The 15535-nt window shown below is 41.8% G+C and overlaps 1 protein-coding gene across 1 annotated transcript in view; it reads right to left on the bottom strand.

The window, feature by feature from the left end:
• VPS13B (vacuolar protein sorting 13 homolog B) overlaps positions 1-15535 on the bottom strand; it is a 2934705-nt gene that overhangs the window by 377764 nt on the left and 2541406 nt on the right. The window lies entirely within an intron of this gene.

Genomic DNA, 15535 nt, shown 5'->3' on the forward strand with positions numbered 1-15535 from the left:
TGAGTGAGCTACATGCAGCGATGCATTCTGGGGGTACTCGCAACAATGTGCCAGAGAGACTGGCAGTAATATACCATAGGTATCTAAGAAAAGGTGAAGGTGGTGAGTGGAATCGCTCGGGTCGCATTCCTGTCCGTTGTTTTTCGCCCAGTAGGCGTCTTTAAACAGAGACCAGCTGTATGCAAATCAGCCTACGTCGTGCTCCAATAGGAAGTGGCCCTGGGTGCTACCGGGGATGGGGACCTGGGTACTCACGTTAATGGTGCCTGAGGGCAGTAGCGGGACTGGTCACTGTGCTAGTGTAGGTGACTCAGGTGCGAGCAATGATGTGATTCTGGTTGCCAACAGTAGTAATGACGTGAATATTTACATACATTTTGTCGGAGGATATTGGCAGTGATGGTGACTAGGGGTAGCAGCATAGTTGGCATTGAAAATGAGAGCGAAGGGACCTCTGACATTTGGGCGTTGGCAGTGGTGATTCTGGGGCATTAGCAGGGGTGGCAAATGGACAAACTTGCAATAAAATATTGGTACGGTGGGAGAAGGCGGTCCCTCATGTAATATGACTGAGGCGCCAGTGTCATTGAGAGTGACCCAGGGTGCTGTCACGGCGGGTGGCTGGATGGATGCAGGGGGAGCTCTAGGACTGATGATGACTGAGCACTAGAACAGAATGCATTAGCAATGATAGTGACCACAATAATTTTCAACTGTGCCACCGGCACCGTGGAGCCAGTACTGATCGTGAATGATGGCACTAGCAGGGATGATGGCCGGGGTACTGGAAGTATACAATCTACACTGTTCATGAATGATTTCACTAGCTGTGATAGCGACTGTGCCACTGGCAGTGTGAAATCAGCATCGATTACAAAGGATTGCAGTGGTAGCGGCTGGGGTACTGGCAGTGTAGAATCCGCAGTGATTGCAAACGATTGCACTAGCAGTGATGGCGGCTAGATCACTAGCAATTTGGAACAAGCATTGGCCGCGTGGCCGTGAAAGTGACACGGCCGCGTGGCCCGCGAAAGTGAAAGTGATCGCGATCAAAGACAGATGGCGGCTGCGTGCGTGCACGCTCGCGTGAATGCAGGCGCTAGGCCACCAAAAGCCTGTGGCAGCACTTTGAAACAAACACACGCTAAAAGTCTCGCCAGACCAGCGCATGCGTTGGGTCAGGTGAGACCTAAAAACCTGAATTGTGTGCTGCAGTCGGAGTGCCGCAGAGGAGCCTGGTGGTAGCGGCAGGAGGAGCAACTTGAGAGCTGGAAAAATTGTGTCCCGCTGCCGCGGGCGGTTGCAGCAGCGCCGCCAGGAGCCGCAAGTTGAGAGCTGCACCCTCCAAAAGAGGGGACACAAGCCGGAGTAAGGAGGGGTAGGTGTGGAGTTGGCCAGCACAGCCTCTTCAAGCGGGGGGTGCAGGCACAGGAGTACAAAAAGACAAACAGTCCCTTGGGCATTGGAGCATCGGAGTCACTGGATAGCTTCTTTTTTTAATTGCTTATACTTTAACCATTATATGTTCTCGAGAGGAGACCTTTAACAATGGAGTCACCCAAACTGGAAGAGAAAGGAAAAGATCTAGGAACGAATGGAAGAAACAAAAGTGCTTCAACAATATGAGGTGCGTAATTTATTCTCTTGCATAAAAGGGGGTGGAGAGAACATAATAACAGATACAAACCACAAGCAAATAGGAACCTTTTGCAAAAATGGGGTGAAAACACAATTACAGTTATTAATCACAAGTTATCAGTAATCCAACCTGCGGCCACGGTGCAAAGTCAAGACAATCTGCAGCAGACACTAGGCAACCAAAATACGGTGCCCAATGAATCATCCGGCAAGAACATAGTGGCCACTCACCGGGCCCCACAACAAATGCGGCCAATACAGGAGTGTTCCCAGGCTGCTGTATTCCTGAAAAGGAAACCTTTCACCTTATAAGAAAGCAACTCTTTAAATACTATCAATTCAAAATCTCAGACAATTCAATGCTCCAACTGGGTGGTCTTCAACGCAAAAGGAGCATCTCCACACCAGGACATGACACCGGTTCCTCCAAAAACACAGGAGGACTCCACACACTGAGACACCCATAAAACAGCATCCAGTAAATTAATTTTAAATCCGAACTTTACATCAATAGGGGAATTTGATGCTCTAAATAGAGGGGCAGTGTTCAAATTCACAAAGAAAATCAGCACACTTGCGCACCTCAAATCATCACATTTAGAGTCAATAGAATTCCACCCACATCCACATAAAAGAGGGTGAAAAGTTATCAAAGTCATTTGGGCCACAAGCTACATTGCAAAACAAGTCTTCAACACCAGGAAGCCTTTCAAAATCGGGGGATTGAGTTATGTAGAGTCGAGTCATCAAAATATTCAGGCCAATTGTTATCAACAAACAAACCTGACCTTAACTCGCCCCCAAGACAGGCCAGACAAACAAATTTAGCCAATGAGCACGCTGGCCTAAGGCCGCCCTGGGGGCAGAGTTCTCACTCATCAATCTACCAAAGCAAACAATAGCGAAACCAGCCGAGAAAGGGACCCACAGGCTCTCTACACTTCACCTCTCAGAGAAGTAAACACAAGAATGGTCCTGGCTGCTGCAGCGCTAGTTGGCCCTGACAAAAGCAAGCCGCTCCAGAGACCAACCATATTAACTTATGTTCTTGGAAGGCACACATATTTGGTAAAATGCCCCTGGATAAAGACATAATGGAGTATTTAAGCAAATTTAATATCATATTATTACAGGAAACCTGGAGTCTGTGACCAACACCAGTAACTGGCTACACGGAATATTAGCCCCCCCCCCCCCCTCCCGCATTGAGGACTTCATGTTATGGCTGCTCAAGCGGGAGTCTCTCAACTTTCATCTCCACAAAATACAAACAGTCACCGGAAAATATTGACTTCGGGGTGGAATGGCTAGAGGCCACTAAGTTAGAAAATAAAGATCATCATGTACATAGAAAGGCATTAATTCTCCTAAACCTATATATTCATCCATGCAAATCGAAGAATTAAAAGAGGATTTCTATGTTGCTGACATTAAGTCCATGCAAAATCTGTATCAAAATTCGCACTTTATGGTCTCAGGTGATTATAGCATCAAACTTCTCCAAAACCCAATTATCTCAAATTCTTCCTCCCTATTGTAAGGCACAAAACCAAATGTGAATGTTCAAAACCTAAACCCCGGGATCAACATGAGAAGTCCACCACACAGTGCTCGTCAAAAGCTAGAAAATCTAGGCTTAGAAATTTGAATGATAACTTCCAAGAAGACATGCCTGCAGCAACAACATTCTTAGGCAGTCGCATTGGTTTAATAAAAGATCAAACCCTAATAAATAGTAAATCATTTTCCCTGGTGAGTTTATTTCAAATAGATTATCGCTCCAAAAGTGATTACTTCTCTCAAGATATTAAAATAGAATTTGCTTCTCGTCAACTGATGGCAACGACTGGATTAGTTTCTCCTCCCTACTGCCAAAATCTAAAAAGACGCAAATGGCGTGACTCAGATGCGGGACAACTCATGACCCTGGTTTACATCTTAGCAAACACCACCAAAAGCACAAACACCACGCCTGAAGTGGGATATTACACAGGGGAGGAGCAAATCTGAAATTACGTACAACATTCCCCATTCATTTAAAGTATTTCCCAAACCATCAAGGAAAAAACGGCCCCTTATTTTCCCATACTCCGATTTGGTACACAAGTCATCTGCGTGAAATAAAAAAACACATTAATAGAGAAGTAAGAAAGTACACTCAGAATTCAAGAAAAGGAGTGCCATCCGACAAACCTTCACTCCCCAGTTAAGAAAAATGTACAACAAAGAAAGATGGCAAGCAAAAAAGAACTACCAGGAAGGAATATGGAACAAAGCCCCTTAAGAACAGTCCATTAGCAAACAATTCTGGGGCGAGATAAATAAGCTGGTTGCAGGACAAAAACGTCACCATAATGCAGTGAATTCTGCAGAAGCCTGGGTGTCCCACATTCTCGCTATATGCCGATTCCCAGAAAGCGCACCTATTCGTGGGACAAACATGAACCGTATCAATTTGGGGACACCAAACCCAGACTATGCAGAGGAGCAGTTCCAACACTACCTGAACTTAATGGATACTTACAAATATCAACAGTGTATAGGAGGTTCTAATATCGATACATCCTAAAGGACCTCGCTGACCACACTAAGATTCAACAACCTAAGCAATTTTAAGCACCATTAACAGACGTAAAGCGGTTAGCACAGATATTAAAGAAATTGAAGACTGGGGGTGCACCGAGCACTAATGGCCTTCTGAATGCACTGTTCAAGCAAGACATCAACTTCTGGGCCAGTTATTTAATCCCTCTTTTCAACAGGATTTATAACTCCAATACCATCCCGCCATTATGGAGAGGGAGTATGCTTAATCCAATATACAAGAGCTGTACTCAATCATCACCACTGAATGATAGGCTAATAGCCTTAATATATGTTAATAGATGGTGAAGCTAAACTGTACATCTCCTGTATACTTCAAGATCTCCAGGCGTGGGTAAACGAGAACCAGTTTATACCAAACTGGATTTTGGTCAGGCATGGGGACAGTAAAGAATCAGTCTGCACTTACCATCCTGGCTGAAAAGACAATACATTAAAGGGGTTGACTATTTTCCTGCTTCATCGCCCTCAAATCAACCTTTGTAGAGTCACCGACACCCGCATTTGGGCAAAACTGGCTGAATGGGGTATCCCCGAAAAAAATTTAAACTCGATCTTCGTTCTGTACAGTGACACATGGGTACAGGTTAAAGTTGGTAGTGGCAGTAGGTTCAGGTTTAAGATCCATACTAACAATGACCTCAAACAGTGGTGCGTCTTGGCCCCTTGTCTATTCAACCTCTATTTGGCCAACTTAGGCCGACATCTAGCACAAATGGAGTGCCCCGCCAAGATTAGCAACGGACAAAATAGGCCACCTGCAATATGCTGACGATATAGTGGTGCTAAGTCACCTGTTTGCCTACAGAGGTCAATAAATGTACCAGTTGGTTACATGGAGCAGCAAGGACCGGAGTTCAATCTCAATAAAACAAAGGTGATTTGCTTGGTTGACCCAAAAGAAAAATCCTCTAACTGGTTCGTGAAGCGCAACCGCATAGAGGTTGTAACCTCTTACAAATATCTTGGAAAAGTGATAGAGTCATTTGTCCTTTAAGCACAATTCGCCAGATTACGGGCCAAAGAACATACTTTATTGCTTGCATCATTATGAAAATGGGGTGACCCAGTGGTCCTGGACCTGAGTTTACTGTGGTAGGAAAAACAATGGTCCCAGACCTATTTACAAAGATGAATGAATCACAACCTTCAATTAATAAAATGAAAAACTATTTAATGAGCCCCATACTCCGTGGCTCACAGTAATTAAATACAGACAATTCGTTAAAGTGCAACAACCACAAACATTTTTCCTTTGCAAGAGTTTTTATTCTATCATCTTCAATGATATGTATAATCTTTACTGTACGTGACAATAAAAACAGGGAAAAGTTTGCTGCAAGGGAACGTGCAGAAGTAGAAAGGTGCTCTAGTAGTGTGAAGGGTGAATAGAATTCAGATAGTGTGGTGGAAGAGTTGGTTAAAATAGTTCATTCATTAGACTGATGGGTAATTCTCAGTCTTAGTTCTATCTGGCCACATGTATTAATTTCAAAACACTTGTCATTCAATTTTTGAAAAACACAATACAATTCTTGTGTGGCACGTTACAGTCAGGGACTGGTGGTCCAGGTTAGATGTATATGGGTGTCGACGTTTCGACCCGTCTTGGGGTTCAAGGGGTAATTGAGGGCCTCGGCCTGCGGGTCTTCCTCAGGACGGTGGGGGCAGCCTGAGTGAAGGTGTATTGTATTGGCTATACACCCGCTATTCCTTGCTGGGTTGGGGAATCCTCCTGTTTTGATAAAGCGCAGTGAGCGTCCCCATCCATGGGTGGAGGGTAAAGTACTTGTTATTTGTTCCAGTTCAGTCAGAAGGCAATCAATGCTGGAGCTGTACAGACAGTAGTTCGGCGTGCGCTGTCCGCCCGTGATGCTGGCAAAAGAAGATCAGCTGCCTGTCACACCAACATCTGCAAATAGTAATGGCAGTACAACTCCTACCGACGATCTCATATGTCTTGGAAATTACCCATGGAAAAGAGACAGATTTATTAAGTCGCTTAGAATCAAACATTTACAAAGCCATTTTCCGCCTGCCCATCTGCCGAGGTTGGTCTCACAAGCTCATGTACGGCTGGAATATGGCCTAAGGAATCAAGCACTGCAAAGAATGAATGCATTTATAAAGTTATGTTGGACTCTTCATGCTTCTCAAAAAGGCTCCTTGAACAACTCGTGCTGGCAGGAAACGAGATTCAGATGAGCAAAAACTTAAATAACTCCTGGGGAGCGTATTTGCAGTCATCAATCACTGCCCTATGTCTAAAGGAAGCCTGGACCCTTCCCTTGGAAAAAGCATTCTTCACTCGACTGTGTAACACCTCAACCAAAGTCTTGTCACAGCTGCAAGATAAGAATATACTAGCTGCCAAACGACACGCATGGAAGGTTGTATCCTCATATCAACAGCCCGAGCCTACTTAACAACTAATTTCTCACCCACGTTAAATTATCAGTTAATCCTGTTTCACTTTGGGCAGTTAGAAATGAAAGATCTAACCCCATTCTGGAAGAGCTGGCCGACCACCTTAAGCTGCCTATGTGGGTATAAACATGAGTCAATAACTCACATCTTATGCGCGTGTCCAGCACTTTTAGTACATTGAAGGAAGCTATTAAGATCTGCTTTTCTACAACAGCAACTACACACCTGCAGGCAAGCTATAATTTGTAGGCTGTGCGGAGATTCCAGCGCCTTGGCTTGCGAGGGGACTAAATACCTGCGCCAGGTGCTAAAACTGCTCGACAACCCCCTGCACCAAGGGTCATTAGAAAATACTTGCTCAAAATTCAAATGTTACAGACTCTTAGAGATCGTCTGAGTGCTCTTATACCTTACTTTAGCTAACAACATCAGGAACTCCGTTGTGCAGTATTTAATGCCTGATAGACATGGGACAAATGCCAGAGTAATTTTTAATAGTGGACTCATGTATCGATATGTACAAAGCACTTGCACTTTGGTATCCATATAATTTAATAGCGGTTGGCTTTAATCTCATAAATGCTAAACCAAACAGTATAATAGTTTTTTTTATTAAATCATGTATTCTTTACGACCTTTTAAATTGAAATGATTTTATTTAATCAATCAATAAAGGGTCAAAGGAAAGAAATGAAAGGGGATCTATAAAAGCACAACATGGAAAATTAAGGGCTGTCCCACCAGCCCTGGCACTGAACTGCACCCATTTGCAAGCGCATGTACAAATGTGATCAGACAAATACCGTTACTCTAGGTGCAAGAGAGCCACTGTCTGAAATAGGATGCCCCAATGCCCCATGCTGTATGCTGTTTTTAATGGATATAGAGTGAAAATGCCACTCATCCAGACTAGTGACAGAAGAGGGCTGACCAAAAGTCCCTTTATGAATACATGTCTATATATACATATGTGTGTATATAGGTACTGTTAATGAATTATTTGATTACAAATCCTGGCTGACAACTAAGCCTTCCAACGAGATTCTGACAAGAAAAATATCTACCTCTTGCCTACAAAGCGAATCGGTGATTATTCATGTCACAAACTGTCTTTGTACAGCCTGTCACACAGTGCATTACTAATCCACCCTTAAAGGCCTATTGGCTATAACATAAGTATTTCATAATAAATAAATCAGGATTAACGTGTTTATCATAATGTTTCCTAATGAACAGATCAGACCTATGGCATCAACCCCAAATCCTTGGTTGCTCAAGAAATACATGGCTGCAGGCTTTTGCACAGCAAATAACAATCCATCCCTAAGGGTCTATCAACTTTGACACGGAAGCAAGTCTGGCCTTCCTGCTTTGTTATAAGTGTTCTAATAGCAGATCAAACCCATGGAATCCGACATAACATTTCACAATGAACCAATAAGGTCAAAGAGTTAACCACTGGCGGACTTCATAACCAACACAGGCCTACTTAAGTAGGCATACACTGGAACCCAGCATGCATACCCTTATAAAATTACACATATTTACAAGATTACAGTTACATAATAATATACACCCCCTCTCAAAAGACCCAACAATTATCACAGTCTAAAATCTTCTATCCCTATAGTTTGTCAAAGAGGCGGACCAATACAAAAACACTGGCTGGCTAATAAAGTAATCTGTGATATTTCAGGTAACTAAATAACTTTCTACAGCCTATAACACATTATCATAAGAATCCACTCTGAAAGACCTATTGACAAATACTCTGCACAAAAAGAATCCACTACTTTTGTCAAAACGTAAACCCTTGCCCATTAGGGTAATGTGTGAGATTCCATGTAACAAGATACAGCTCTACAGCCTATATATAATACAGAATAACAACAACCCACCCATAAATGTCTATTACCTTTAGCATATGCTTTTCACAATAAATATGCTTCCTTTATAGTAACTTTATATATTAAATAGACCAGGCCTATAGCCTTCATTATTGGCTTGCCACCACAACCAATAGAGTCTTGATGTATTGAGCATACATTTCTCAAAAGTTAAAAAGTGCAGTACAGGCACTGTTTCCAGTGGAAGCACACACCTTTTGCCAAATCAAATACTGTTCTCAAGGTGACCAATGAGTGGGTGGAGACTAAGGCACCCTCTCAGTAGTGCTTCTGAAAGCTCTTTTTCTGTTGATCTTATAACATTTGGTTACAGCTGCACTGTCAAGCTAGACAAAAATATCAAAAACACAGTTTTGCTCAGTAAAATGTGCATGAATGTTTATTTGAAGGAATGTTTACAATTTTGTTTAATATCACTGCGCTAAAAACCATATAGGCACAGTAAAATATAATCAAACCGTTCAGTGAATCATATACTATTGAATCTTGATAGCGCTATAACATTTGAGTAAATAAAGAAGCTATTAAGAATAGACGCGTACAAACTGCAATCTGCAAGGGAAAACACAAGGATAAGTTTCCTGAAAGTTTGCTCATGCGTAAGATACGAAGTTCTATTTCTCTGCCACATTTTTTATCAGTCCAAATAAAGAGATTTATTTGGAATACACATAATTAATTAATTCAAAAAACAATTTACATACATACAAAATTATACAAACGATAATAAATGCATCAAAGCACAAACGTGCACGCTCATGTCACAACCAGATATAACGTGCTCCTTTCAGCTACAGTAATGTAATGCTGGAACGAAGTGATGCAAGTGAAGACTGCAACATACGTAATAACAATAGAGCTAATAGTCAACTCCAAAGCCCATCAATAACGAAACTGAGCTGCTCCCTTAATTATGATGTCGGTGAAGCGAGGGGCAATTTTATTATATAGAGGCCAGAGACATGCTATCACACGTTAAAGAACATAACAAGTGCATAACTGCCAAAATCCGTTTGAACATGAGAAACAGGTCACATAGCCCTCATTTTGGTCGCATAGCTAGTTTTAGCACTCATTTTTGTAGGGACTTCGCTATGGGGGTGGACGCACAGTTGCCAATCAACAACCTGTAACACCAGATCCGTTGTGTATTTTTTTATTTCATATTTTTATTTAGGGTTAATTAGCGTTGACCAGGACCGGAGGGAGAGCAGAACCTTTTTAACGAATTAGATATTACAAGTTGGCCAATGTAGAGGTAGAAGCAAGTCACCTTGATTCCACTGTACTGAGCTACAGTTTTGTTGCTTGACAGGCTGAGATATATTTACTTTGTTTGTACCAGTTTCCTGGTGTACCTGTAGGATTAGAAGTCGTAAAGGTCCAGAAAAAGTGGCATGGTTTTTACCGGAACACCGCCGCCTTCTTTGAGATGAGTTTGACTCCTCATCTGCAGCGATCTGAAGAGAGAGGCAGACTTAGGTGGCTACCTTTCTGCTGCGCGTGAGTACCCAGTATACTGGTCAGTTTCGGAAACCTTACTACTTCACCTGTGATACTGCTAGGCCGACCATGTGACTGCAAAGATTTGGGGAAATGCCTGAATCTGTAAGTCTGGAATTATCACTCACCATGGACCATCCTCGAGTTTATGATTCACCCCCGCTCATAGGTCTTGTTTTAAAGCAGATGTGAACGTGGTCTTTTTGGTGCCTTGGGGTAGAATGGTTGCCTGGATAGGTTTTACTGTCCCAAGGGAGTTCTGCTGCATTATGGGAGGCTGCTACCATCTTGTATTTTAAAGAGTATGCTCAGTAAGGACTTTGCAGCCATAAGGTAAATGGTACAGAACTGGGATCAGATCACCCTAGTGACAAAGGTGGAGTGGAATATATGAGAATGCTTTACAATCATCTATAAATGGTCTGCTAACATGTCTTGTATGGCCCATGGATAACCCAGTGCCCTCAGTTGGAAACTTGAAAAGGAGAAAGGATAGAAGTACCTAATTATTGAAAAGTAATATATTTGATTTGCTGGTGGATGAATGCTCCTTGACATATATACATACATTTGTTATTATAATTGTAAGAAACGGGATTACTATTGGGGGAGAGGGGTGGCAACCCATCTCAAGCTTTATCATGGTGAACCCACAAACCAAACAAAATAAGATGATGGATAGAGCGCTGAAACTTTCAGACACTCACCCTCGTCACTATTAGGTCTGGGTTGAATCCACCATCGTTCTTTTGCTCACTTCACCACCCCAGTTCAGACCAAGCCATATGCAAATCAGTCTTGACCCTGTTCCTCATGGGAACAGTCCAGCCTGAACAGCCAAGCCAGGTCTTCCCTGGACCGGAAACAAGCATCCTGGGATGGTTTCAGGGTAACAACCCTCATCAGCTAGGCTAGCTTGAACCCTCAAAGTCACTGAATTAACCTGAGCTCAACCCCCTGGTAGCTATGACACAGAGCTTAATGCAGGATAATGTGTAAAGTATTTATGCAGTACCAAACAGTAATAAAGTCAAAATGCAGAACAATAAAAATCACAAACAGCATTAGAAAAGTAGAGTAAAAATGCAATGAACAGAATGACACGAAACGGACAAAAATCCAGAAAGAGGAACTAGAGAGATTTATTTTTAACGCACAAAACACACACATTGCTAATGATAGTCAATAGTCGTGGTAGAACAGGACCTAGACACAATTTGAGGCCGTCTGCGATGGAGCCTGGATCAGATACACCAACCAGGTTCATCCTGGTAAAAAAATTTACATTCTGGCTTATACCATTAAGACCTGTTCAACCACAGTAGTACACTTCTACGGTCCCCTGGATCTCGGTGGAGGATCTTAGAGGCTCACAGGTTGTCATGCAGAAGCCAACAGAAGGGTCCAGGTCAGGTCCGGTTGTCACTGGCGAGCTGGTTACTTCCAGAAAAAGGTCTCTTGCAACTTGTTGCTTCCCTGTAGCCACACCAGAAGTCAACCAACTGACCCATGATGTTCACTTATTTTTCCTAGGTACAAGAGAGCTCAGGAGCAGGCCTTTACTGCTACTCTCAGGTCACAGACAGCAGGTCAAGTCCAGAAAGTTATGAAGTGTGAGCATGTAGGTGCCACATTTATGCCTGGAACCAGCTACGGGGTGGAGTGACTTGTGGCCACAACCTAACCAAGAGGATACAATTTCCTGGGCCAACCCTATCCACTTTTCTTTTAGTAGTTCCTGTTTATCTTATTGCAAACAGGCCTCAAATGCTATATGTCAAGGTATTTTCAAGATGGTGAAAGTCTTTGCCACACAAACCTTGGCCTCTGAGGGCTGGGGTTTGTGGGTGGAGTCCACTATGGTAACACTAGTGTTCTCCAACACAAAATTCCAGTTTGAGGCAGGCACAGTAGTCACAAAAAAGAGACAGAAGCCTGGTAGGACAAAAGTACGGTCCTTCAGCAACAAGACAGGCAATACACAAGAACTGTCTTGGCGTTCTGTTCTCTCCCATTCAAGTGCACCCCAAGTGTTAAATGTTGCTGAACACACCTGTTAAGCAAGATTTGGCACTTTAATGTCAAATAGGATGCCCACAGCCCCACCCTGTATATTCTGCGGAGTTCAGAGGAGCTATCTCTGCCCATTCAGCTCAGCCTATGGTTTGCTCCTGGGAGGCATTCCACACCTTTTCATATCTATTCAAAGGTGAGCACATAGTGAGAGCTGGCAGAGGCTTCTGCTTATTAGCCTTATGAGAGTTAGAAAGGTACAGTGTAATTTTCTAAAATCTGATCTTCCATAATATTTACTGAAAGTCAGACCTGACCATAGAATTGTATTTTAATAACTATAAACATGGTTGTTTACTTCTTTTTCTAGCTGGTCCAACTCCTGAGATACAGTATTAGTATTTTAATCTGTACTCTGGATTTCTACATAGAACAGCTATGCCAGCCACAGTGAAAATAGCTTTTAGGACCTTATCACTGCAAGGGCATGGCAATATTAACTTTCTATTTATCACACTTTCAAATACCCTGCAGACTACCTTGTGTGCAACAAGGCCTACATAAGGGTGCCTTTGTAGTATTTAAAATGAAGGCTTTTACTTGTCGAAAAAGGTTTAATTTGACAGATGGTAGTGCAGTTTTACAGTCTGCTACAGTGTCAGGCCTGAAACCATGCTGGCACTTACACTGTAGAGGATGGCACAGTAGGTGCTGCAGTCCACTTGTGGCAATTAAGTACCAGGCCCTTGCGTACATAATATACTACGGATGTACATCCAAATTAAATGGTACAATCAGGAATGGGTTAATATAACCATGTTTAAAGGGGAGCACAGACACTTTACTACTAGTTAGCAGGGGTAAAGTGCACAGACTTCTAAAGTTAGCAAACACAAATAGGGCCTTGCAAAGGTGAAAAATCCTTGGTGACCATGCAAAAAAGATGTATTTCCTACAATCATATACGTCTGCTATTGGAAAAATGTCATGTCGTTGTTCTCTATGACACCACAAACAGTTAGCAGATGTTGTGAAAGTGCCATTTACTTTTCCATTCAAGCAAGCATTCAACATAATTATTGAGAAAATATTAAGCCTTACTTGCAGGGGAGAGGTGAATGTGGGAGATGGGCGAGGCTTTGATATTCCAGATGCACACTGTATACATAACAATGTCTGTTTCTGAAAATCCCCTTCTTGGAGTCACAGAGAACAAAGTCATGATCTTTTATCAATAGGTAGGCACTAGAGAGAGTGTTTTTATTATTTGTAAAAAATTGATGTTGCATGTTTACTTTTGTATGGATGTGTGTTTGTGTACACACACATACACACATAATATATTTTACATCTACTACTCACCTTATAACAATCTAAATGAACCCCTAAGGAATTAGCTTGTCTGTGTATGTCTAATCAAGCCTGGGTACTCTTTAATTCGCTTCTTACACATTTGGCCATCAATGAACAGAAAACGAACAGCAAATGTGAAATATATTTATGAAGGTAAAGCATGGTGATTTGAGTATTTAAAATAATCAAAACAACCATAAGAAATAAGGTTGCTTGAATGTCGACTAACTCATGACATTTATATGTATACCGTGACCTTGGTGCACTGCTGCTTTATGTTTTCTTTTGCTCAATAACAAGTTTAAAAAAGAAATAAGGTCCCTCATAACATTTATTATTTGGTATTATCGTTTTTAAAAAGTTGTTGTTACCCTATTGTTACAGCAAGCGTCCATGTGCAGCCTATGTAGGCTGCAAACCCATTCGCACAGCAACGAATAAATGTATACCAAATTTTCAAAATATATCGTTGATATTCTTTTATTGTTGAATTTGCCAACTCGACTTCTTTTATGCCAAAAACGTCCATTTATGCTTCACACAAAATAGTTGTGCCCATCCAAGCCTCTTACCACTTTGCGATAGGACATTCAATTCATGAATAACAGCAAAAGTCTTAATATTCCCAATGCATTTCGGGCTTTTTTTAACGCTCTTCGTCAGGGGAAACTGTTGAAAAAATATATAAGACCCATGTTCATTTTCCCTCATGTCTTCCATTAAAACGCTTAAAACAATGCATGCAATAACCTGCCAGCATCAATCGTTCTAAGTATTTAGTTAACACCCTCTACTAGTTTATGGCACCATAAAAAATAATATCACTGTACAAAATTTTTCCTGTGAGAAATTAATTTATTTAGTGCAATAACCTCCCAATCTACTCCACACCTTGAAACCTACCCTAACTTAACCACATTGCTAGATCCCCACTGAACAACTACCGATCATTATTGCATTAAACTTGTGCTGTGAATAAATACCAACCCTCACCCCACTAAACAAAATTGTCGTACTAATACAAACTGCCAGTAAAACCCGTTCCCTGCTTAGAACCTAGTTATACTTTCCAAACACTCCAATTTACCTGTGTGTATAAGCGCTATGTGAAGACGCATAGCGCTTATACACACAGGTAAATTGGAGTGTTTGGAAAGTATAACTAGGTTCTAAGCAGGGAACGGGTTCTACTGGCAGTTTGTATTAGTACGACAATTTTGTTTAGTGGGGTGAGGGTTGGTATTTATTCACAGCACAAGTTTAATGCAATAATGATCGGTAGTTGTTCAGTGGGGATCTAGCAATGTGGTTAAGTTAGGGTAGGTTTCAGGGTGTGGAGTAGATTGGGAGGTTATTGCACTAAATGAATTAATTTCTCACAGGAATAATTTTGTACAGTGATATTTTTTATGGTGCCATAAACTAGTAGAGGGTGTTAACTAAATACTTAGAACGATTGATGCTGGCAGGTTATTGCATGCATTGTTTTAAGCGTTTTAATGGAAGACATGAGGGAAAATGAACATGGGTCTTATATATTTTTTCAACAGTTTCCCCTGACGAAGGGCGTTAAAAAAAGCCAGAAATGCATAGGGAATATTAAGACTTTTGCTGTTATTCATGAATTGAATGTCCTATCGCAAAGTGGTAAGAGGCTTGGATGGGCACAACTATTTTGTGTGAAGCTTAAATGGACGTTTTTGGCATAAAAGAAGTCGAGTTGGCAAATTCAACAATAAAAGAATATCAACGATATATTTTGAAAATTTGGTATACATTTATTCGTTGCTTTGCGAATGGGTTTGCAGCCTACATAGGCTGCACATGGACGCTTGTTATTTACAATCCGCGCAAAGAGGAGAGGCGCGGTCCGAGACTGCACGCATAATTAACAAAATCACAAGAATGGATTACATTGAAACAAGAAGGAATAAAGTTAGGTGTGCCACGGCTTCCCCCAATGTGAATTTCCTATTGTTACAGCACCACATCATAACAACCAAAAACCAACCCACTGCACTGAGACCTCTCCCTCGCCAAATCTGCATGATCCCAGCAGTTATGCAGTGTGCTCATCACAATGTCTCCTG

The sequence above is a fragment of the Triturus cristatus genome, chromosome 5_1 (assembly GCF_964204655.1).
Source record: "Triturus cristatus chromosome 5_1, aTriCri1.1, whole genome shotgun sequence".
In the NCBI taxonomy this organism is placed as follows: domain Eukaryota; kingdom Metazoa; phylum Chordata; class Amphibia; order Caudata; family Salamandridae; genus Triturus; species Triturus cristatus.